This window comes from Dasypus novemcinctus, chromosome 13 (genome assembly GCF_030445035.2).
Source record: "Dasypus novemcinctus isolate mDasNov1 chromosome 13, mDasNov1.1.hap2, whole genome shotgun sequence".
Classification (NCBI taxonomy): domain Eukaryota; kingdom Metazoa; phylum Chordata; class Mammalia; order Cingulata; family Dasypodidae; genus Dasypus; species Dasypus novemcinctus.
In genome coordinates this window covers 113,982,714-114,009,718 of record NC_080685.1, presented here as the reverse complement: position 1 = coordinate 114,009,718, position 27,005 = coordinate 113,982,714, and the positions used below count along the sequence as shown (strand labels likewise).

Here is a 27,005-nt window from a genome sequence, read left to right as displayed (position 1 = left end):
GGCACCAGAGCCCCTGATTTTAATCACAATGTTCCATTGCTTGTCCATGGCATATTACCAGAGAATGTGTTTCTTTAGTACAAAAGTCTAAAAGGTTGTGTTAAAGAGGTACATGGCTTAAAGGGTTTTTTCCAACAATACATACATCAATCTTTGAAAGTCTTAAATTGAGGATATCTGATGCAAATTTAAAATAAGGGTGTATCATATATAATAGAAAATTCTTCACTTTCTGAAATCAAAGTATTTTAAGAGTAAATATTTTATTCACTTCTTTAATAAGTAGGCATAATGACTTTGGATCTGTAGACGAAGTAATCAGTTCAAATCCTAACTCCCACATTTTCTAACTGTGAACATGGGTAAATTTTCTTTCTCTCTCAATCTTATTTTTCTTCTCTAAAATGAGAGTAATTATACCAAATATAGTTTTCATAAATGTTATATAAGATATTATATTTAAAGTGATTAGGACCATGGGTGGTATGGGAAATCTACTGGGTCCATTTCATTATGAAGCACTGCTACAAAGTATGCTCACTTTTTTCCACTGGACTATTACCATAATAAGAGTGCAAAATGTATTTCCTGATTTAGAATAAAGTGCACCACCATGATATCACATTAATTTTCTACAGTCTCATTTTCTTAACTATTATCTAATTAAAAAGTTTGGGGAATGTGGGGTACAGCAAATGCCGCTCTATGACAGGCAGAGTTCAGGGAATGCCCAGCTACCTGCCTTAAGGGAGGGGCTTAGCCTTCCCACAGCTCCAGCCACAAGCACCAGAAACCCGCGGTTTAACCTTGAGCAATCACTCATTTTGTTGCACTCTCCAGATTGATGTCCAGGGGCCTCCTGCTTTATGGGTTCCCAAAACAGCTCACTCACATAGGATTTGGTCCCCACTCAGCCATTTTATGTGGGAGAGATGATGTGGTGCACTTATTCCCAGGCCATCTTTCAGCACCTCAAGTATTTGAATCCACTGCCTTCTTGCCTCTATGGATTCTGATAAGAAATTAACACTCAGTCTAACTGGGGCTCACATTTTTATAACATGTTGCTTTTCTCTAGCATAACTTAGAGCTCTTTCCTTGTCCTTTGCAGTCAATAGTGTGATCAATAGATGATGGGGTATATTTCTCTTCATGTTTATCATGTTTGCTCTTTCTGGCCTTCTTTTATGTGCATGTTCATGTCTTTTGCTAATTTTTTTAAGTTCTCTGTCATTATTTATGAATATTCCTTTTGCTCCTTTTGTTGGTATGCTTGATGATGTCTCAGATGTACCTTAGGCCCTATTCACTTTTTTTTTTTTTTTAAGATTTATTTTTATTTATTTAATTCCCCTCCCCTCCCCCGGTTGTCTGTTTTCTGTGTCTTTTTGCTGCGTCTTGTTTCTTTGTCCACTTCTGTTGTCGTCAGCGGCACGGGAAGTGTGGGCGGCGCCATTCCTCGGCAGGCTGCTCCCTCCTTCGCGCTGGGCGGCTCTCCTTATGGGTGCACTCCTTGCGCGTGGGGCTCCCCTATGCGGGGGACACCCCTGTGTGGCACGGCACTCCTTGCGCGCATCAGCACTGTGCATGGGCCAGCTCCACACGGGTCAAGGAGGCCCGGGGCTTGAACCGCGGGCCTCCCATGTGGTAGACGGATGCCCTAACCACTGGGCCAAAGTCCGTTTCCCCCTATTCACTTTCTAAAAAATATATTTTAATTTATTTTTAAAAGATATATAGATCACAAAAAATGTTACATTAAAAAATATAAGAGGTTCCCATATGCCCCATGCTTCCCACTTTTCCCACATCAACATCTCCTTTCATTAGTGTGATACATTCATTACATTAATGTGGTACATTCACTGCTACACAGCATGGATTATAGTTTACATTGTAGTTTACACTCTCTCCTATTCCATTCAGTAGGTTATGGCAGGATATATAATGTCTTGCATCTGTCTGCAGTATCATTCAGGACAATTCCAAGTCTCAAAAATGACCCCATTTCACACCTTCTTTTCCCTCTCCCTGCCTTCAGCAACTCCTGTGGCCACCGTCTCCACATCAATGATATAATTTCTTCCATTGCTAGAGTCATAATATTCACCTGTTATAATTCTTTTTTCTTTCTATTCTCCAGCTTACCTCATTTCAAGTCCTTTGTCTCAGAGTTCACTGGTTCTTGCTTTTGCCAGCTTTGGTTTGCTCTTGCAACCCTCCTGGAAATTTGTCATTTCATTTAATGTGGATCTCAATTCCAGTATTTCTGTTTGATTCTTTTAAAAATTTCTGTTTCTTTACTGAGATTCTCTTATGGCTCATTCATTATTTTCCTTATATCTTTTAGTTTCTTCTCTGTATTTTGCTTCATCTCCTTGAGCATTTAATGATTGTTTTTTAAAGTCTTTGTTGTTGTTGTTATAACCACATTCTCTTCTTCTTTTTGTGCTCTTACTTTTGATGAGCCATCATTTTCCATTTCTTTGTTAGCCTTGTACTCCTTTGTTGTGCACTGTGTATTTTAATATTTTAAAGTGTTAATGCTGGGATTTCTTCCCCGAGATGTCTGTTCCTTACTCTTGTAACTAGCTTGTGATAAAACAGACATTTTCTTGAGCTTCAGCCGCTTGTCAGGAAGGTCTGCCCAAGGCAAATGCCATATGCAGGACTTACTGTTTTTCTGAGCCTCTGTCCTATCCTGGAATTTTGCTTGTTAGTTGTTTTGGTCTTTCTCTGTTTACAGGAGTTTGGTTGTTCCTGTTTTCCCATGAGACAGACATTGTTCTCATGGGTTTTTTGGTTGTTTGTTTTGGATGTACCAGGACTAGGGATTGAACCTGGGACCTCATATGTGGGAAGCCAACACTCAACCACTGAAATGTACTCACTCCCCACTCCCATAGGTTTGTGTGTGTGTGTGTGAAATATGCTTATATACTTTATTTTTTCCCTTTTTTTGTCTTTATTTATTTTTTTAATGTTACATTCAAACCATGGGTTTTTGAAGCCAGCAAATGTTTGTCTCAGACTGTCTGCCTTTTTAGTTACTTATACTCCTTTCATTGTCTCAAGCTGCTTTTGCCCAGTGAGCAAATTCTGGAAGAAAAAGCAGTACAGAATGTACTTTCCCAAATCAGTCTTCCCCAGCTGAGCAGGCCAGGAGACAATGAAGAGAGCATGGGCCAGATCCAAAGTGCCCTGGGAGGAGATCAGCAAGGAGTCAAGAGATTTTCCTAGGGCTCCCAAAAGCTTCTCTTTCTTGGCCTGCCCAGCAAATGCAGCCCTTCAATTAACTGTTCCCTATAGCCCTGAGAAGCATAGTGTATTTAATTCTCTCTGTCATGTCCTTAGTCCAGGGTGGCTTGAACGATGGCTGTCTTTGATGTTTCAGGGCCAGTTTGAAACAGTGGCCACCCTCAGAGCCAGGACCCTAGTGATCTAAAGTTGCTCATTAAATACCATGATCAGTGTATTCGGGTTCTTACCTGGCTGAGTTGACACATAATCCTAACCATCACAATCAGTGACCAGCCATACCCACTCTTGGACTTGGGGAAGAGGATTTATATTTCCTTTTTTGTCACCGGAGAGCTAGCTAGTTGCTGGACCCCAGAGAGGGGATGGGTGGCTGTAGCTGCCATGCAGTGAGAGGGATTTACTGTTATTTACCATAATTTATCAGCTTCTTCCTCCTGATCTTCCCTCCATGCTTTACAGTGTTCTGTCATCTGGAATTTCAGAATAGTTGTTTCAGATGGTCCTGTTGCTTAATAATTATGTTGGTGGAAGGACTGTGTCCTGGAGCTTCCTACTCCACCATCTTTTCACAATCTGAGAGCTGGGTTTTAACAATCCACTTACTTACAAGAGGATTTTATTCTTCCTTCCCTGATAAATTTAAACTCCAAATTTTCTTGCTTTTCACAAGATGTGCCTGTGCATGGCATTTCTAATCTTGGACACAGAGAACAACTATACCTGAAGCCGTAATTGAAATAATAATGTAGACAAGAGTTGGAAAGTAAGGAATTAACAAGTTTAAACACTATAAACAAAGCAATAGTAGGAACTGAGCAACTGTGTGGATCAAATGGCTGAAATCCAACCACATTCTATCCAATTGTCTGTTTATTCAACATTAAAGAAGTATGCTTACTAAGCATGTTCACTTCATACCTCTCTTTTAAAGCCTTGGTAGATTTAAGTCCAAGAAAAATATATGTATTTTATCCTCATAGAGACACCATTGAAATAATAGTTAAGGGATCCAAAGATTATGAACTCCAGAGATGAACACCATGAGAAGTACTCATTAATTGATATTTATACATTTCAGAAGACAACATATGAAAATGGATGACTTATGAAGAGAAGAAACCCTGGGTAACATTATATATGGAAGTAGAAGGAAGGTCTGATGGCTTTAGACATCTTAAAATTCAGGAAATGTAGACTCTAGTGGGAGGACAGAACATGTAATGCTGAGTCCTGATAGGCCAATTTAAGATTTTGCTTAGCTTCTTCATATTAACACCAGCAGAATTCATCTTTCAGTTACCTGCCATGTATGGGCTGGAAAATATGACAGGGGATTGACAGGGGAAACTACTGCTGCTTTTGTTAACTGAAGCCTGAGAGAAAGGAATCCTGCTACATGGCAGTGATGAGACCAAAGAAAATTGTGGTCATCTCCATTCCTTCATATAAATACACAAAAGCTTATCAGGCATATAGTTCCAAGGCAAGGAAATCCTCAGCAGCTTTCAGTTGGCTCACTCAGGATTTTAAAAAAAACATCTCTATACTGCAAAGCATGGGAAGAAATACAGATTTTGAATAAGAAAATACACAAATAACTTTTGAAAATGAATTCAAATAGATTGTGACAAGGGACAGTAGGACCGTGAAAAACCAATTAATAATACATTCATAGATATAAAGATTGATTTTGCTTATACATTTTGTGTCAAAAATAAATCAGTCTTAAGAAGGGTAAAGACAAATAAGTTTATATGGCTAAGAGACTTCAAAGTGAGTCAGGAGGTCATTTCAGAGGTTACACTTATGCACATCTCAGCAGGAACTCATTGACTGCCAAAATAACTATTACCTCAATAGTGGGGCTTCTGAGGGCTCTGGAGATATCCAGACACTATAGGCAAGGCAGACAGCTCAGAAGTTTGGCACCTTGCCAGTGGGCACTACTTTGTAATTTGTGCTTCCCAGTGTGAAAGAGTTGGACTCAGTTTTTTTTAACCTGCACATGACTCTGCTGCTCCTCTGTTTGAACCTATATTTAGTATTAGACTTCATAGGTGTATGTCCAAGAAATTTAAATCTTTAGGCTGTCCATGTACCAGTTGAGCTCTGAATCTCAACCAGAATTACAACACCTACTCTCCAATTCATTTGACTCACCCAGGACAACTAACATGGAGAAAATGACTGACAATGACCATCTCAAGGAAGAGAGAGTATCTGCAACTGCAAGCAAGAAAGTCCCATCCATCTGCCCCATGGGACCTAAGCCCCTTCTCAATTAGAGGTAGAGTGGTCATCACCTCACAGAATCCTTAGGATTTGAGAATGGACAACAAACTAGAGTAGACTAGAGTAGTTTTTTCCAATGTAGACTTGTGATCTTATCAATGGAGGAACATTTATCATGGATGTGGAGGCAGTGGCCACTGGAGGTTCTGAGAGGAGGGAAAGGGAAAAATAGATGTAATTTGGGGGCATTTTGGGGACCTGGAATTTATTCTGAATGACATTTTAATGACAAATACAGGCCATTGTATGTCATGTAATAACTTGCAAAAATGTGCAGGAGAGAGCGTAAACTCCAATGTAAACTATAATCATTGCTTAGTGGCAATGCTCCAAGATGTGTTCAACGATTGTGACAAATGTACCACACTAATGAAGGATGTTGCTGATGTGGGAAAATAAGGGAGAGCTAGGGAGCAGGGCATATGAGAATCCCCTATATTTTTTGGTAACATATAGGTAATCTAGTTTCTTTTTAAAAAATAAAGTATTTTAAAAAAAGAATACTAGACTTCTAAGGAAATTTATGTGCATATACATAATTTTTAAAACATTTTTATTATCTTTTTTAAAGATACTTAAATCACACAAAATGTTACAATAAAAATATAGGAGGTTCCCATATACCCCACTCCCTATACCCCCACTCCTTCCACATCAACAACTTCTTTCATTAGTGTGGCACATTCATTGCATTTGATGAGTACATTTTGGAGCATTGCTACACAGCATTGATTATAGTTCACGTTGTAGTTTACACTCTCTCCCAGTCCATTCGGGGGGTTATGGCAGGATATATAATGTCCTGCAACTGTCCCTGCAATGCTCAGGACAGCATCAAGTCCCAAAAATGCCCAGGAGTCCAAGCTGGGGAGAAGGTAATGCATGTACATGTTGAGTTTGGCTTAGAGAATGGCCACATTTGAGCAACACGGAGGCTCTCAGGAGGTAACTCTTAGACACCCTGTAGCTCTAGGCCTAGTTGAAATTTCAAGCACACAGACTTGTAAGCATAGCCATCAGTACCAAGGGCCCATCATTGAACCATCCTACTCTGGTCTTTGCCCTTCTATTTGGGGGATTGTTGCTGCTCCATTGGGGAGAGTGACAGTTTGCTGGGATGGAAACTCAGCACTCCCTCAGTTGTTGTGTGATACTCTACCCTCTATGTCAATACCCAGCGAATATCCAAACATATCTATATACCCTAATATGCATGCCCTGGAGAACTCCCTCCCACCCATGCATCCCCCATTAATGACCCCCCACATAAACTAATGAGGAATCTGTACTTCCTCCTTTCTCCCATCCTCACTTCCCTCTCTCCCAGGGCAGCAGGAAACCCATGTGAGAGTTCCCCTCCGAGATTCAAAGGGGACCCAGGTGAACCAACTCACCACAGAAAATAATGACTCTCAGTCTCTTTGAGAGAAAGCACCCACACCTTGTTGGGAACTCTAAATATGCTCTTGGAAACCTACCAAGCACTTCTTACTGCACCCCTCCCTTAGGTGTATTGCAAAGGACTAGTTAATTGTCTACACTTTTTCCCAGACTGATTTTCCCCGATCCCAGGGCAATTAAGTAATTAGGCTGCCTCAGCAGATTCGCCTCTCACCTCTTTCTAGTTTCTTCTAAAGCCATCTGGTATGCTCCTCAAAACTGAAAAAGGGGGTTCCAGACAATTGAACCCACACTTGTCAGACCCTTCTGCACCCTTCACCAGAACTCTCTCACTCTTGGAATCTGTCCAAGACCAAGGCATGTCAGTTGGAGGAATGCCAGGGTTCAGGGTACGGGGAGCACTGGGTTTGGGGAATGCAAGTTTGGGGAAGGTGGGATTTGTGGAAAGCTGCTCCCTGTGACTGCCAGGGTTCAGGGAATGCTGCAACTACCAGCCCTAAGGAAGGGACTTAGCCTTCCCACAGCTCCAGGCACAAGCACCAAAAACCCGTGGTTTTACCTTGAGCAATCACTCTTTTTTTGCACTTTCTCCAGATTGATGTCCAGAAGCCTCCTGCTTTGTGAGTTCCCAAAGCAGCTCACTCAGGCAGGATTTTGTACCAACTCAGCCATTTTTTTTTGGTAGGAGAGCTGATGTGGGTGCACTTACTCTAACACTATCTTATACATACATCATTTTAAGCATTATAAATATCACTTAGAGTTTGGAGAGATTTGAAGATCATTTTTTGTAATGTAGAATTAAAATATAAATATGAAGAAATAATACTTAGAATAAATGATAGGTCTAATAGTAATATAAAAGTAAATTAAGCTATTAAAATTACAAGGTAAAGAACTAGAAACAGGGGGTGGGGCAAGATGGTGGCTGAGTGAACATACCTGATAATTTCTCCTGCAAAGAAGCAGCTGGGCAGCATTGGAGGTTCTTCAGGACCAGGCTGTTTCAGGATTTTTGGAGGGCAGGAGGTGTCTGGACATCGATTTGGTGGGAAGGTAACAGAGAAAATTCATCTATAAGATATAATTGAGACTCGATTACACGGAGGTGGGAGCTGCACGTGGGACGCTCCCTCCTGGGGTGGGTGGAGCTGCGGCACCGGTGCTGCGGTGGCAATTTCTGGAGGCTTTGCAGTACTGGGGAATTCATAAGCCCTGAGTGGGCTATTGGGGGGTTAACAGGACAGGAGGCCTTTGCAGACTGATTTGGGGAGACAAATGGTAGTTTTATTACGAACGGGGAATTTTTGATTGCGGACACAAATAATAGCACTTCTGCCTAGAGCCCCGCCCCCCCAAGCCCGACTGCCAATCTGCAGCAGACTTAATTTGCTACCAATAAAGAGACACCACCAGGAGGCTGTATCAGGGTCTGGCAGGGTGGGAGACGTCTGGAAGCCGATTAGGGGAATATTTTGCGAAGTGTGGGAATTTCGATTTTGGACTCTGTTATCACCGTTTCCAGCTGGAGCCCCATCCCCAGGCCTGGCTACTGATCTGTGTCATTAAATTGGCTGCAGTGTAGAGCCACCCCCAGGTGGCCATTCTGGGGGCTTACAAGGTGGGAGATGTCCTGAAGTTGAATTGGTGATACATCCACAGAATAGACCCCAGTGAGTGAGTGAATTGCCGGGTTCAGACACACAGGATGGAGCTTGCAGATGTGACCTCACCCATAGGGCTGGCACCCAGCTGTGGGGATCCCTGAAGGCTGTGTTGCACTGTGGTGCTCCCAGGCTCCCTGTTAACCGGACTTGAGGTTGCCAGGTCTGAGTCCCCTAAACCCTGGTGGCCCACACCCCAGAGACTCACAACTCTTGAGACTTCAATATCGCAGACTTTCCATCCCTGAATCCATCATGCCCTGAGGACCATCTGAGGTCCTTGAATGTCCTAGCCCTCAACGTTTGTGTTTTTTCTTTTTTTGTTTTGTTTTGCATTTTTATTTTTATTTTATTATTATTATTTTTTGATGTCCTGATTGCTAACATTGCATTATCTCATAGTCTTTTCTCACAGTGTATCCCCCAAAGTCTTTTTTTTTTCTTTTTTCAGTTATTTAGGGGTGTGTTTTTTGTTGTCACTGTTGTGGTTGTTCTATATCTTTTTTTTTTTTCCCTACTTGTTCCCTGCTCTTTACCCACCCCCTTTTACTTTCTTCCTTTCTTCTCTTTTTTTTTCTCTCTCTTGTCTCTCATTTTCTTCTTATTTTATTTTATCTTAATTATACAATAGGTGCTGCAGGGAACACCTCACATTTACTCGGTTTCCTCATCCTCTGCTGTCTCATTTCTGTGTGAATTGATTTTGGCTACCTACACTATCCCCTTTCCCCTACATCGTGATATCCCCCATCATCTACTGTCTGTCCTATATTCCACCTCCCTTTCTTTGATACCCAAAGTGTCTAACTCTTAATTTCTAATACCTTTGTTTTGTTTTCTGTCTTTTATCCACTCTTGAAACTATTGCCTTTCTTATCACTTTCCCTCTCTCATGAAAACAATAGCTTTTTAATTCATACCATATTCCTCCCATATTCAGTCAACTACCTCATTAAAGGTACTCTACCTACTGCTATAACTCTACACAACTTACATGAATCTAATATCCATCCTCCCAGATCTCATATTTTTGCTCTGTTTACATTTTTCACCAATACTAGTTTATACTTTTTCCTTGCTTACACAATTGCCTTTCCCTGGCCCTAATACTTTCCTTTAAAGTGAACTCAACCAGCAATAAGAAATCAGAATAAGAAGAACTAAGTGAGAAAGAGAAGATATAACACTTACGCAAAAACAACAGCTAATTAACCCCCAAGACTAGACAAAGAAACTAAGGAACTGATTAAACCTGTGAAGATAAAATGATGACCAGACAGCAACAAAAATCTACAAACCAAACCAGTAATCAGGAAAACATGGCTGAATCCAATGAACAAACTAAAAACCAGGAAGGGGAGCAGAACTTCGCACAAGTAATGAAAGATCTCAGAACATTTATCACCGATAAATTTAATGAAGTAAAGGAAGAGGTTAACAACATGAAGACAACACTTGGAGGGGAAATTGCAGATATATGCAAAGAGATAACAGATATGATGGGAATGAACACCACAGTTCAATAAATCAAAATACACTTGCAGCAAATATCAGCAGACTAGAAGAGGAAGAGCAGAGAATTAGTGATGAGGAAGAAAGTACATAAGAAATCAAACAGATAGTAGAATACGTCGATAAAAAGATAGAAAAAATCCAACTAGGACTTAGGGACCTGAATGACAATGCAAAATGCCCAAACATCCATATTATAGGCATGCCAGAAGGAGAAGAGAAGAGAAAGGGGTCAGAAGGAGTGTTGCAGGAAATAATGGCTGAAAACTTCCCAAATCTACTTAAAGAGACAGATGTACATATCCAAGAAGCACAGTGCACCCCAATCGTCATGAACCCCAACAGGCCCACCCAAGACATATACTTGTCAAATGATCTAACGCTCAAGACAAAGAGAAAATTCTAAAAGCAGCAAGAGAAAAGAAAACCATCACATACAAGGGAAGCTCCATAAGATTAAGTGCTGATTTCTCATCTGAAACCATGGAGGCAAGAAGGCAGTGGTATGATATAGTCAAGGTACTAAAAGAAAAACATTTCCAACCAAGAATACTCTATCCAGCTAAACTAACATTCAAAAATGATGGAGAGTTCAAAATATTTACAAATAAACAGAAACTGAAAGAGTATGCCAACAAGAAACCTCCCCTTCAAGAAATTCTAAAGGGAGTTCTGCAGGAAGAAAGGAAAAAACAGGACAGGCAGAGTTGGAGAAGAGTGTAAGAGCAACAAAAAAGACAAAAAGAGAAGGGAAAAAACAAACAAAATATGACAAGCACAAGTACAATCAAAATAGGGCTAACACAAATAATTCCTTGAAAGTAATAAAACTGAATGTCAACGGATTAAATGTACCTATCAAAAGATTCAGACTGGGACATTGGATAAGGAAATATGACCCATCTATATGCTGTCTACAAGAGACACATCTTAGACCCAGAAACTCATGGAGGCTGAAAGTGAATGGTTGGAAAACAATCTTACAAGCAAACAATAACCAAAAAAAGGCAGAAGTAGCTATACTAATATCAGACAAAATAGACTTTAAATGAGAAACAGTTGTGATAGACAAAGAAGGATACTACATATTAGTGAAAGGGACAATCTGTCAAGAAGATTGAACAATCATAAATATTTATGCTTCTAACAAGGGTGCCTCTAAATACGTGAGGCAAATGCTGGAAAAACTAAGTGAAAGAGTAGATGCATCTACAATTATAGTGGGGGATTTTAATACACCACTATCAACTCTGGACAGAACATCTCAAAAGAGAATCACTAAAGAAACAAAATATTTGAACAGTATATTAGAGGAGCTGAATCTAATAGACATATATAGATCATTACACCCAAACACAGCAGAAAATACATTTTTCTCAAGTGCATGTGGATCATTCTCCAAGATAGACCATGTGCTAGGCCACAAAGGAAGGCTTAGTGAATTCAGAAAGATTGAAATCATACAAAATAATATCTTTGACCACAGTAGAGTGAAGCTGGAAATCTGCAAGGGCCAGAGGCCCAGATTTCACACCATGATTTGGAAATTAAACAGCACACACTTAGAAAAACAGTGGGTCAAAGAGGAAATCTCAATAGAAATAAATAACTACCTTGAAACAAATGATAATGATAACACAACATACCAAAATTTATGGGATGCAGCAAAACCAGTACTGAGAGGGAAATTTATAGCCTTGAATTCATATATCAAAAAAGAAGAAGGAGCAAAAATTGAAGAACTAACTGCACATATGGAGGAATTACAAAAAAAAATAATAATAATCCAACAGGAAAAAGAAGGGAGGAAATAACAAAGATAAGAGCAGAACTAAATGAAATAGAAAATAAGAAAGCACTTGAAAAGATAAACAAGACCAAGAGCTGGTTTTTTAAGAAGATCAATAAAATTGACAAACCTTTAGTGAGACTAACAAAGAAAAAAAGAGAGAAGATGCAAATACACAAAATAAGAAATGAGAAAGCAGATATCACCACTGACACCACAGAAATAAAGACTATCATAAGAGGATACTTTGAAAACATATATTCCAACAAAAATGACAATTCAGAGGAAATGGACAAATTCCTAGAAACACATAAGCAGCCCATATTGATGAAAGAAGAAATTGATGATCTCAACAAATCAATCACAAGTAAAGAGATAGAATCAGTCATTAAAAACCTCCCAACTAAGAAGAGCCCAGGGCCAGATGGCTTCACAGGTGAATACTACAAAACATTGTGGAAAGAACTAACACCAATCCTGCTGAAACTCTTCCAAAAAATTGAAACAGAAGGAACATTGCCTGACTCCTTCTATGATGCCAGCATTACCCTAGTACCAAAGCCAAACAAAGACACCACAAGAAAGGAAAATTACAGACCAATTTCTCTAATGAACCTAGATGCAAAAATACTTAACAAAATACTTGCTAATTGTATTCATTAAATGAATTATACACCACAAGCAAGTGGGATTAATTCCAGGTATGCAAGGATGGTTCAACATAAGAAAATCACAATGTAATACACCATATAAACAGATTGAAGGAAAAAAATCACATGATTATATCTATAGATGCAGAAAAATCATTTGAAAAAATACAGCACCCTTTCTTGATAAAAACACTCCAAAAGATCGGAATACAAGGAAATTTTTTGAACATGATAAAGAGTATATATGAAAAACCTACAGCCAACATCGTTTACAATGGAGAAATCCTAAAATCCTTCCCTCTAAAGTCAGGAACAAGACAAGGATGCCCACTCTCTCCCCTTCTATTTAACATTGTCTTAGAAGTACTTGCTCAAGCACTGAGGCAAGAACCAGATATAAAAGGCATTCAAATTGGAAAGGAAGACGTCAAAATTTCATTATTTGCAGATGACATGATCCTATACATAGAAAACCCTGAGAGGTCTACAACAAAGCTTCTAGAACTCATAAATGAGTTTAGTAAAGTCGCAGGTTATAAGATCAATGGGCAAAAATCAGTAGCATTTCTGTACACCAATAATGAGCAAGATCAGGAGGAAATCAAGAAACAAATACCATTCACAATAGTAAAAAATCAAATATTTAGGAATAAATTTAGCGAAAGATGTAAAAACTTATACACTGAGAACTATACAAGACTGTTCAAGGAAATCAAAGAACCTAAATAAATGGAAGAATATTCCCTGTTCATGGATAGGAAGACTAAATATTATTAAGATGTCTATCCTACCAAAACTGATCTACACATTCAATGCAATCCCAATAAAAATCAACACAGCCTTCTTTGAGGAACTAGAAAAACTAACTATGAAATTTATTTGGAAAGGAAAGAGGCCCTGAATAGCCAAAGACCTATTGAAAAAGAAAAACGAAATTGGAGGAATCACACTACCTGACTTCAAAACATACTACAAAGCTACAGTAGTGAAAACAGCATGGTATTGGCATAAGGACAGACACACAGACCAATGGAATTGAATTGAAAGTTCTGATATAGAACCTCATATATATAGCCATATAATATTCAATAAAGCCACCAAACCCTCTCAACTGGGAGAGAATAGCCTATTCAATAAATGGTGCCTGGAGAACTGGATATCTATATGTAGAAGAATGAAAGAGGATTACCATCTCACACCTTATACAAAGATCAACTCAAGATAGATCAGAGACCTAAATATAAGAGCCAAGACCATAAAGACCTTGGAAAGCAGTGTAGAGAAACATCTACAAGACCTTGTACTAGGAAATGGCTTCATGAACATCACATCAAAAGCACGAGCAGCAAAAGAACAAATAGATAAATGGGACTTCCTCAAAATTAAAGCCTTCTGCACCTCAAAGGAATTTGTCAAGAAAGTAAAAAGGGAACCCACACAATGGGAGAAAATATTTGGCAACCATATATCTGATAAGAGACTTATAACTTGCATATATAAAGAACTCCTATATCTTAAAAATAAAAAGATAAACAGCCCATTTAAAAACTGGGAAAAAGATTTAAACAGACACTTCTCCAAAGAACAAATACAAATGGCTAAAAAACATGAAAAAATGCTCCAAATCGCTAGCTATCAGGGAAATGCAAATCAAAACTACAATGAGATACCATCTTACTCCCATAAGATTGGCAGCTATGAAAAAAAACAGAAGAATACAAATGCTGGAGAGGATGTGAAGAAATGGGAACACTCATCCACTGCTGGTGGGAATGCAGAAGGATCCAACCATTCTGGAGGACAGTCTGGCGGTTTCTCAAAAAACTAACCATAGATTTGCCACATGACCCAGCAATACCACTGCTGGATATATACCCAGCAGAACTGAAAACAAGGACACAGACTTATATATGTACACCAATGTTCATAGCAGCATTGTTCACTATCGCCAAAAGTTGGAATCAACCCAAATGCCCATCAACAGATGAGTGGATCAATAAAATGTGGTATATACATACAATGGAATACTACTCGGCTTTAAGAACAAATACACTACAAACACACATGATAACATGGATGAATCTTGAGAACCTTATGTTGAGTGAAGCAACCCAGGCTTTGAAGGACAAATACTACATGACCTCAATGATATGAAATGAGCAAGCTGCCTCAGAGAGCTAGAGACTGGAAGATAGGCTTACAGGAAATCGGGGGGTGGAGGAAGGATGTGAGCTGACGTCTGCAGGAGTGGAATCTATGATGAGCTGATGGTAAGTATGAGCACAAAGAAGAGATAAAATGGGGTCAAGGGGTTGTCTTTGGGTGGGGCTTTGCAGGTTTGAGGAGGGCTGGGGATGGGCGGATGGGTAATATTGCCAAAAAAATTGGGGGGTGGGAGGGGCAACATATGAACATAGGAGAGTATCAGGTGTTGGTTGAGAGTAAAATGCTGAGAAAACCTTATCAAAATATAATTAAGAGGGTTACCTGTTTAGGATGCTCGGAGGGGATCTTCTGACACGGGACGGGCTCCTGGGGAGTGTCTGAATGCTCATTTTGCTAGGGTGGGTTGTACCATTGGGTAGAGAACCAAGTAGTGAGAGTGGGGGTGGACCCACATCCTGGGGAGGACTAATGCCATCAAATAGAGGGAACTGTATCTCTCAAGAGAAAGGCTGGCTCCCAGGGCATTAGGGCAGTTGAGCAAGTCAGGCCCTGAACACTGTTGCAAGTATCTCTGGACGTGGCTCCTCGGGAAATGGAGATTGGCTGTTACTGTGGACCCCAGAATGAGGGGAAAATGGATGTTGAATGAATGGAACCAAGGTAAATGTGGGGGTAAGAGAGGAATTTCACGAGAGTATACAAGGATGGATATAAAACTTGTAATATTACACCAAAAATATATAGGGGATGACAGACTAATAATGTAAACCATAATGTAAAACATAGGATAACTAAAAATTTAGAAAACTGTATATCCTAAAGTATTGACCACAATGTAAGCACAGATATCACCTTGTTTGAAAGCTATTGTCTTGGAATCTGTACATCAGTTTCAGTAAATATGATATGAATAAGTTAAAAGATTATCACTTTGGAAGGGAAAAGGTTTTACGGTGGATATGTGGGAGTACTGTATATTGTATATATGAATTACTGTGATCTAGGGCTCTTGTGAAAGAAGCTCAATAATTAGGAAAAAAGAAAAGAAAAAGATATGATGTAGAATTTTTCCAAATCAATATGTATTCTAAGAGGAGACAAAATATGTATTCTATATCTAACCTTTAAACTCATCGCTATATTCCATTTTACTAGTAAGGGAACCTGACATTATATTGGGCTTCACTTTTCAGGAAGTTTTGGATCACGGAATGGTTCAACAATGGCAGTGGAGGAATACTGGTATGGGATGTTATTGACAGGCGATATATGGTTGACAGGGAGTTATACAGGGCATATGTCCAGGGTGCATGGTAATGTTTGGATATACTCATAGTGGAAACAATTAAAAACAACAGGGGAGGGTACTGGGTTACTGGCCGGGGGGGGGAGGCTCTGTCATGGTCCCTAGGGGAGCAGCAGCAGTCCCCCAGGTGCAACGGTAAGGACCAGGAAGGAATGAGGGTCCAACAGTGAGCCCCTGATACTAAGGACTATGCTTGTGAGCCTATACACCTGAAATAAGAACAAGACCTAGAGCAGCACTGTGCCTAAGAGTTCCCTCCTGACAGCCTCCATGTTACTCAAATGTGGCCAGTCTCAAAGCCAAATGCAGCATGTAAATGCAATGCCTTCCCCCCAGCATGGGACATGACACTTGGGGATGAGCCTCTCTGGCACCGAGGGATCACTACCAAGTACCAGCTGATGATGCAACTAGAAAATGACCTTGAATTGAAGGTTCAATGCGGACCAGCAGAATATCCCTGTCTACATATAATAACAGGAGTTAAAAATGCTGTTTGAACTAAAGTAAGGGGGAAATGGAAAGGACAAATGAGTTCATATGGCTATGAATCTCTAAGAAAGAGTCTGGAGGTTGTGAGAAGGATTGCCCTTATGCACACCTGAGCAGAGTCTCAGAGACAGATAAAGTAGATACAACCCCAGGTATTGGTCTTTTTGAGGGCTAAAGAGACCCACAGGTTCTATGGTCATGGCAGATGGGGTTCACTGTCATGTCAGTTGGCCCTTCTTTGGAGCTGGTGTTTCTGCGTGATGGAGCTAGACTCAAATGGGATCTCTTTTCACAAGCTTTTCATACTACTTTACTGGAATTGTAGCTGGTGCTGGGGCTTAAGATATATCTAGGGGATTTGAATCTCTGGACTGACAATATGATAGCCAGGGCCTGACCCTCAACAGACTTCAGTTCCTACACTCTCATTTATTGGACTTACTCCACTCAGCTAACATGAAGTTGAGGAATGTTAACCACCACACCATGGAGCCTAGAGTGCCTACAACTGAAAGTAGAACGATTGCATCCAATATCCATGTGGAATCTAAGCCCCCTCTTCACATAGGTGTGGAATGGACACAACCAAGCCAAGGTCCACAGGAAGGAGAAACACAGTAAGGATCAGAGTGGACTTAATGATATTCTATTCATGAACTATTGTGGTTAATAATCGAGAAAATGTGGCATTGATGTGGAAAAAGTGGCCATGGTGGCTTCTGGGCGCCGGGAAGGGGAGGAAGAGAAGAGATGTGGAGGCATTCTCGGGACTTGGAGTTGTCCTGCGTGGTGCCCCAGGGACAATTGCTGGATGTTGTATGTCCTCCCATGGCCCATTGGATGGAATGTGGGAAAGTGGGGGCTATGGTGTGGAACACGGGACATGGGGTGCAGCAATGCCCGGAGATGTACTCACCAGATGCAATGGATGTGACATGATGATGGGGGAGAGTGTTATTGGGGGGGAGTGGTGGGGTGAGGGAGGTGGGGGCGAATGGAAACATCATATTTTTTTAATGTAATATCTTTTAAAAAATGAATAAATTGAGTAGAATTTGGAAAAAAATAAAAAATAAATAAAAAAATAAAAAGAACTAGAAACAGCACCAGAGCCCTTGATTAGAGGCCAGTGATTTTATGTGTCCAAGATGACATTCTCCAGTGGTTCCTAAGCCCCAACTGATGTGTCCCGACAACCTCTACTCATTGGCAGGGGTCACATGATATGCCACATATTTGGCTTTCACTTCCTTCAAGATAAGTCTTTGTGATTTGGCCCACAAGTGCCTATGAAGTGGGTTATGTCCCATTTGGTCATGGATCTAACAGGCAGCTATTGGGTGCATGCTTGGTCAGCAAGGGGATTTTATTAATGTTCTGCTTTAAAAGGTCATTTGCAATGAACATCAACATGGGGGACAAACTGATCTCTTCCAGCTCATGAGCAGTTGTTATAATCCCTGCGCATATATGGAGGAGCCACTAGTCATTGATTTGGAAGTTCCCAGATGATAAGTTTAGCTTTTGTAATGGCCCATGAGTCTGTAAATATATAGCAGGAAGTTGAGTTTGGAGTGTCCTGTACAGCCATCACCACTCAATTGGTCATACCACCCTTTTTCAGTATGTAGTAGGTGACCATCCTTGGGATGGATGGCTGCAGCAGCCCAGTGGCCTTTAATAGCCTTTAATTTTGTAGATATATTAATCTCTTGACCTATACCAAGCCATTAGGAAATTTTTTGAACCAAGAGGTGCCACTTAGCCAAGTAAGGGGCTGTAACTGACGTTGGAGGGTATTTAGCTACATCTAATAAAGCAGATATTTTTATGTGGATGTTCTAACTCTTTTAGTCCCCAGTCAGGTTCTGTCTTGGATATACCATTTTAATTTCATGATTGAACTTTATTGAATCTATCCTGCTTTATTAGTAAGATTAGAAGGTACACACATGAGGATGACCAATTTGGATCTCAGAGTTATGGCCATAAACAGTTATGGCCATAATTGTTTTAATGCTTGGTCTCCACTAAGGCCCAATAATAGACTAAATGCTGCCATTCAAGGTGGTGTAGATAACGGCTGCCTTTGGTAATGTGTATGTAAGACCTGAAGGATTTCAGCATACTCGATGGCAGCTTTTTGTTGTCACAATCTCCAGTCAGCATGGGAAGATGTTTTACAGGAGTGGAGGGTTGCATTGTCCCTTGTGGCAGTTTTCGTCCAGTTAGTTGTATAGACTAGAATCCATTATTGTTGGGACCACCTTTAAAGATGGTTTCCTTGGTGGTGACCTTAACCAGGGGAGCCTAAAAAATGTCCCAATGTGGCACGTTTTCTCCTGTGACCACACAGGCCTATTAGCCATTTGACTTCTTGGTAATAGGAACTGCCAGTAAGAACTTCCACTTATCTTTGTCTAGTGTGCCCCTCTAAATATCAGCTCAAGTGCCCCCTAGAAATTCTGCCTGTTAGGCTATCTCCTGGACCTTCTCAGGAATGATCGCATAATCTATAGATGTTAAAATATTTATGATTTTGTGTATGGCCTATTTAGCCAATTATTTTAGTGGGTCCTTGAATGAAGATGTAATAAGTATTGTGAATGACAACTACTTTTGAGGTAACTGGTCTTGTTATAAGTCTAACCCTACCCCGAGGTAGCAAATGGCAGGGCAGCCCTTAGGGAGCACAATCAAAGTATCCTGGAGGCTAGTCCACCTGAAGGCAAATTGATCTGGGTCAAAACTCATATAGGGATGGAGACAAAGACATTAGCAGGTCAATAAAAGCATTTCTTGTGTGTGCTGTTATTCCTTAGGGACAGCAATATCAGGTACTGCACAGGCAGAGTAACAGATCTCAGGTTCCTGAGTTCTTTTTATTAGGCCAAAGAGTGCTGTTAAACTGCAGCACAGGGTTTCCCAACATTCCTGTCTGTATCAGTACTGAATCAAAAAAGTAATTCCCCAGAGACCTTGGCCCCACCCTTAATCCTTTTTCTGAAGGGGTAAGATTGGGGTACAGACAAGGGGAATCTTCCTCCCTGTCTGATCCATCATGCTCATAGTCATGAATGTCCTCCTCACTGTCCTGGTCAGGGTGCAGGTGATGTGGGCTATGGGTGGAAGGCTCTTTGTCTCTTCAGAAATAACTAAGCTGTTTGACTTGTGTCTCTTCAGAAATAACTAAGTTGTTTGACTTGTGGGTGTGGAACGGTAAGAGGCTGCAGTCCTGCCCTTAGGGACGGTGACAGCAGGCTCCAGTCCCAAGAAATGTTTAACAAAGCAAGGGCTATAAACTTTAAGTATTTAGGGGAAATGCAAAAACCAAGGCTTATCTAGAATGTCTAGAGTCCTTGCTAAAAGCTTACCTAAGATGTGGAAGAGATATATGCTAATTGAAGCCTATTGAGAACTGAAACAAAGGGACCATTTGGCCTTTCCTCTCTGTATAAAAGACGTTTGAAAATCTTGTTCGGGGCTCGGGATTCAAACTGAAAGCTCCCGAGTCCAGCTGGCCGTCAATAAACCATTTTTTCCTTCTCAAAATCATTCCTGAGTCCTGGCCTCTCTATACTCAATTAATTGAACTTCTCTTAAATTCCACAACATTTTTGGCAACCACGAAGGGACAAAAATGAAGGCCAGAGATGGTAGCATTTTGCTGCCCCTTCCAAATCCCCGAGGAAGCCGGGAGGACTCGGGTGAACCCCAAATCTGGGCGCCCCTGGATTAAATTTAATCCAGAAAAGATGTGGGCTCCACCAGAATCTTCCCGACAAAATCGAGGGGCAATGGAAGGTCTGAAGAGAAAGATTCTGGGAACGAAAAAGAACTCCGAACATGGAAGAAGGTAAGACTCCCCGGGTGAGCACAGTCTGGAAGGCCCTAGCTTTAATTGCTAGGAAGGGGAGGCTGATCACCTCCAGAGAGAACCCTAGTAGCCCCAGAAGGCTGGGGGGAAGCCGTTCTCTCTAGGCTTGGGAAAAGGAGGAAAACCGGGGAAAAGCCCTGGTGTTTTGGGTTTGTCTAACTGCATGTTAGAATCTGGTACTGGTCTTATATCCACTAAAGGAGTGGAGTCTCGATTTTAATAAGAAGGGCTATTTATAAGTTCAAGTCCTAATGTCCTGGAAATTAGTCTAAATTAAAGAAAACAAAACTTAGTTACAAGAAAATGGATCAGCTTTTCTGGTAGAGCTTGGTCTGGGTGTAAAGTTTAAACAGTAGAAAAGTCTAACTGAAATCTTTTGTTATAGTGCTAATTTGTGAATGAATTTGCTTTATACCAAATGTTAAGTGTTCTGAAGTTTGTGATGGCTGTGGGGGCAGCCATGGTGAAAATAAATATATAAACTTGTGAGTCAAATTAGTGACCTTTGTGCTTCTGTCTGTGTCAGCTCAAGGCTAGTGTTAGAGTTGTGTCCTTATGTAAAGTGGAATTACAGCTGAGCTGGAGCCCTCCCTTGCCATTGGCAAGGGGGTGAAATGATTCTGGTGCAAAAGCTGAGGAGTCTAGATGTTTGCGGAGTCTAAATGTTTGTGCATGCTCTGCTGTCTTGTCTCTGGTCTAGCCCTTTGCCGGGGCTTAGAAGCCATCTGTGTCCGCGCCAAGCACCCAAGTTTGTTGGGAATGTCCCAGTCAGGGCAGCTGGGTCCCTGGGAGAGTTGCCAAATTTGAGTAGGTTCTGTCTGCCCATTTTGGCTAAAAGCTGGAAAGGGGAGAGCGGCTTGCCCCTTTCCAGTGAGTCCACCCTTCTATTCATAAGCTACATTCCTGTTTGTTGTGCACCCGACTGCCTGGAAGGGGGGGAAGTAAAGGGGGTGAAAAGCAGAATCAGAATAAATGCAGTAAAGTTCCCTCCTTAGAGTGTCAAAGTCAAAATACGTTTGCATTCTGCTCAGGTTCTTAGAAGGTATTGTAGTAACCTTAAGTAAAAGAATGTGTTCTGTGAAGGTAAAATTTGTCTTAAGGGTATAAATATAAAAGTTTTACAAAGCATTGTTTAAAGTATTTAAGTGGCTAATTGCAAAAAGTCATTATTTAACAAAACTAAATTGATAATAATAATAATAAAAAGCAATTTTATAACAAACTTATTCAGCAGCCAATCTCCCCTGCCAACTTACTTCCAAAAAAACTGTTTCTAGTATTACATGCTACTAAGTATTTAAAGTAAAAAAAAGTTCATTATTTTAACAAACTTGTTTAGTATTAATAGCAATTATATGTTGTAAGAAGTTTGCCTAGTAACTTAGTATGTGAGATATATAGAGTGTGTTTTTATTGTTAAAGAAACAGAAGATAATTTTGTCCTAAAATAAAATGATTGATTATTAGAAAGAGTAGAGTGTGAGACAGAACCTGAATGAATACTGAAAGTGTAGAAAGTTTGTGGAAGGAAAATTTTTATAATTAAATTGAGTAAGATCAATATATAAAAAAAATCTTTTATCAATAGCTTCTTGTGCTTTAACCTCATCATATCCTCAATGTTTGAAAAAGAGTCTTACCTCTTTTAAAAGAACATTTTATGTTCTAAAAATCAAATCCTAAAAAGTAGCCTTTTATTTCAAACTAACTGCAAGAGATTTATTCTTTTACTTTAAAAGAAAAATTAAAGTAATGGTTAAGTTCATTTAATATAAGTTAAATGAAAGGTATTTAAAGGTGTTATAAAATTAATAAGTTTTAAAAAAATTAATAAAAACTGTAACTAAGAGTTAAAATCATTTATAAATGCATTTATATTATAAAACAGTAGAAAGACAATAACTGAGATTATAGCTAGGTAAATTTAGCCTGAAACTATTATTTAAGTGTAAATTCTACACTAACCTTTCCTTTGTTTATAGTTACTTCAAGCCTAACCTCACCCTTTGCCTTTGCCTATAGTTATTTCATAATTGAAGAGAGCTGGGACATCACTGTCTCCTCTCCTGGTATTAGTAACCCTTTCTCTCATGAATTCAAGTGTAAACTAAATAAATTGCTGCCTGATAGAATAAAGTTAAATAGCCACTAAAGTTTTATTATCTCCAAAATAAAAAAGAAAGGTGGAAAAAGAAAAGTCTCCTGCCTTGACGGTCAGTGTTCCTAAGAGTGGCAATTCATGAGAGAAAGCAGTCTGTCTCCCTGAGGCTTCAAATAGCCTCAGTAAATATATATAAAATTAATCTTGTTGCTTATCCAAAATTCTGCTAATTTCAAAGTAAAATATAAAGTTCTAAAACAAAATGGTGCTAAAGCATTGAGAACATTTTAGTTATTACAATCCATTAAGTAAAAAAAAAAATTCTTGTGGTAAACTGCATGGTCATAGTGCAAATTAAGAAGAGTTTCAAAAGTCTTTGAAAAGTTTAAAGTAACTAAAGTCATGTTGTGTCAAACTATTCATGTCTGCCTATTTGCTCAATTGTTGAGATTAAATATGCAGTTATATAAGTAATATGTATTTCTAGACCCCTAATTAATTAAGTTAAACAGTATATAAAATAATGCAAATTACAAGTAATATCAATGAGTTGTGTTTGTGTCTAACTCTTTGTGTCTGCCCATTTTTAAAAAAAAGCTCAATGTATGTCTTCATACATCAAGATAATATCAAATTAACAAATAAAAATTCTTAAAAGAAGTCTATTCAAATTGTTAAAAATTAAATATGCAGTTATATTTATAAATATTCTTAAAGCCCAAATTGAACTAAGCAAGATGAAAAAGTCATAAAAATCTAATTATAGAAACAATTGAGAAAGAGCCTCCTCTTTGCAAGAGCTTTTAAGGCAAGACTAAGTGTGGCAGATTAAACCTATCTTACTAAGCTAAAGAATTGAGAATCAGTTTGCCTAGTAATTTCCCAGTTTAAACCTTTGTCAGCCATAAATTGCAAAAAAAAAAAAAAAAAAAAAAAAACCACACACAAAGATTAAGTTAATTTTCACATAAGAAAAATGTTGATGTAACCTGGCGGCCTGCTGCCTCAGTCTCCCACTCCCGGGTTAGACAGCAGTAAAAGAAACCAGTTTAAGCCAGTCCTATGAGCAGTGGAAAGATGCCCAAGAAAGAGCTAACTAAGTCGGTGCCATTTCAGCACTAAATTCTATTCCTTATTTGACAAAGGGAAGAGCAAGTAAAAACTAAAATAGTTAAAATGTAATAGAAAAAGCAGTTAAATCAAACTTTTGCGTGAGAAAGTTAAATCTCAAATAAGCTGTAACTTCTGAAGTATCCAATCTATAAAAAAACAAGAACTTGCATGCTAAGCTTAAGAGTATAAATTGTGTCATTTTTCTTTGTTCGTAGCACCAGCCATATCTGGCTCTGCACCCCTTCTTGCAAGATTGAGAATAAATTATTTTCTTCTCCACAATCTGGTAAGCCTTAATTCTTCCAGAAAATTTCTTTCCAATGAAATAAAGGTAATTAGTAGCTCTATTAACAAATTTCAGTAAGTAAAAGAAAGTCCATAAAAACTATAGAGAGATCTTTCCTGAGTTATAATTTTTAAAAAATTAAGTAATTGTGTAATGTGTTTTAAAACCTAGTAGTCAGTATACATGTGTTTTAAAACCTGGTAGTCAGTATGCTTTTAATTTAATAATTTTCATAACTTAAAAAAAAGAAGTTTTTAGCTTCCTGTAAGAAAAAAAGAAAACATTCCTTGCATAAACTATTATAGTTTCAATTTTATTTAACTTGAGTGTAATCTCCCATAGTTAATTTATAAACTAAATTAACATTATATGTACAAAATCTTTACAGTAATAAAAATTGTAAGTTCACATTAGTAAAATTAAGCTAAAAAAATTGTAAATATGCTCTCTTAAATAAAAGAGTAAATTTCTTTCATTAGTAATTGTAATTTAGTAAGTTTATTTAAACATGAAGTGTCTAGTCAATGCGGTTATAGTCAATTATAAAGAGTTTGTAAAACATCTTCCAAACTGAAAATGTTTAAATAATTCTAGTTGTAAAAGTCATTGTTAACTAAAAAAACCTAAATTAGTATTAGTAGCAGAAATAACTTCATGATAATAAACCTGTCTAAAAGCCACTGCAAAATACACATTTAAGTAAATGGTAATAAAAAGTTGTCTTGATTCTATTAGAAATATTCTGTTTTCATTCTAACAATGAAAAATAATATTTTTCTTCTATTACTAAAGTAAAGTACCTACTGTTATCTTCATAGTAAAATTGTGTAAGTAAATAGTCATTTGATATATGTATTGCGTTAAGTTGTTTAAAATATATATAAAACAAAAAATAAACTTTAACATTGTCAAACTCTTGTACATTCGAACCAAGCCTTGTATACATTGCAGGTGGCCTCTCCATGTGAGTTATTAGCTAGGCTGGTCACTAACCCCTCAATTAAAAATATGTGCTATATCAGTCTCTAGTTCTGCTCCTGAAGTTGATAGAAACTATATTGCAGTTTCAAGCTCCTGCAGCCAATAATGACTCAGTACAGCCAAGTGTACAATAAATATCGCCTCCAAACTAGCACTGTTCCATGGTACCAGAGAGCACTATGCACCAGGCTAGTAAAATACTAGAAAATCTCTCTAAAATGAAAGATGCTGCAACTTGCTCACTGCATTAAAGAACATGCTAAGTGGAGCCATGATACCAAGATACTGTAAGTAAAACTTAAACACAATTGGCATTATGGCCTGCTCTCATAGAGAGATAACATGTAAAGTATTACAAACCTGAAACTCAAAACTAATAATTGCAACTCTGAATCCTTATACATTAAGTAATACATTAGTTAATATTAAGTGCTGCACTTTTATCCTGTACTAAATATATGCCTAATAATTGTAATGTTATCTTTTCTATTTTAAATCAAGTGCAGAAGTATATTAGACATGTTAAATTCCTGGTAAAATCATTTTCTAAACAGTTAATAACATGTCTATAGAATAAAGTGGCAGTCTCAGCCAGTCTCAGTCAACTTCTATATTCTGCTGTACTCTGCTGTGTAGCAAAAGTAAAGCTTGCTTGCTAATAGTAAGTCACCTATTGAACAAGTAAAAATTGCTAAAAATTGTACAATAAAAACCAAGGTGTAAAAATCTTTATTCTGTAGTTCTGATCACTCCCACAGGTGAAAACTAAGAGTATTTCCAAATTAGTGTTCTAATCCTGAGTGAAGCCAGTTGCCCAAAGAGTGCCAGTTCACCAAGAGCATCTGACAGAGTGAATAAGTGTCAATCATTGAACAGCTTAGAATGTGTCTTCAAACAAAGCTAAGTGTCTGTTGCAATTTCTCTCTAAAGATAGATAACTTAAAAAAGAATATATATGCTGTTCCCACCAGCTTTTAAAGAATGCCATCTTTATAAGCATCTAATCTTGTCTATCTCTGTAATCCAATGTGTCCTCTTTTAAAAACAAGTATTCCAAATTTTTAATTAAGTTTGTTTCTTTCAGAGTAAACATCTTATTAACCATATAAAAACTTCATCCAACTTCGTACAAAATGCCAGATCCATCTTCCTCCAGTTAAAATAAATTAAAGAGTTTTTACACCTTATCAGGCAATGACTACAGCCCATGGCCAGCAAGAAGCAGTTACAGAAAAGAGATCGTCTCCCTTCAGCACCCCCTTTTAAATTAAAAGTGTAAACTCTTTAAGAGTAAAATAAAAGTAATAGATAAATCTAGAACCTGACTGGAAATCCACGTGAGTGCCAGTGGCAGCAGAATAACTACAAGAGGCCCCTGCCCAAAATTCTGCTGTCCAGAATAAAAAGCTCTAAACTTCTAAAAACAGTCCTAGATACTGTACTAAAGACTGATAAATAATCAATCAAAACAACAAACAACCATCCACCTCATAGCTCCAACAATAATTATGCCAAAGCTTAGCAAGTTAATCTTTGGCAAAAAAGGGGGAATGATGTGGGCTATGGGTGGAAGGCTCTTTGTCTCTTCAGAAATAACTAAGCTGTTTGACTTGTGTCTCTTCAGAAATAACTAAGTTGTTTGACTTGTGGGTGTGGAACGGTAAGAGGCTGCAGTCCTGCCCTTAGGGACGGTGACAGCAGGCTCCAGTCCCAAGAAATGTTTAACAAAGCAAGGGCTATAAACTTTAAGTATTTAGGGGAAATGCAAAAACCAAAGCTTATCTAAAATGTCTAGAGTCCTTGCTAAAAGCTTACCTAAGATGTGAAAGAAATATATACTAATTAAAGCCTATTAAAAACTGAAACAAAAAGACCATTTAGCCTTTCCTCTCTGTATAAAAAACGTTTAAAAATCTTGTTCGGAGCTCGAAATTCAAACTAAAAGCTCCCAAGTCCAGCTAGCCGTCAATAAACCATTTTTTTCCTTCTCAAAATCATTCCTGAGTCCTAACCTCTCTATACTCAATTAATTAAACTCCTCTTAAATTCCACAACACAGGGAGGCCTTATTAAGTGCCATTTCCCTCCTCTCTGACTGTGTTCAGGGACTTGGA

General features: G+C 38.6%; 1 long non-coding RNA gene across 1 annotated transcript in view; it reads left to right on the top strand.

Annotated features, from left to right (window-relative positions):
- LOC139436316 (uncharacterized) overlaps nucleotides 1–23,910 on the top strand; it is a 272,961-nt gene extending 249,051 nt beyond the window's left edge. The window contains exon 5 of the long non-coding RNA XR_011645579.1: nucleotides 23,840–23,910. This is a non-coding gene — a long non-coding RNA (uncharacterized lncRNA). The remainder of the gene's footprint in view (nucleotides 1–23,839) is intronic.
- Nucleotides 23,911–27,005: the final 3,095 nt, after the last annotated feature.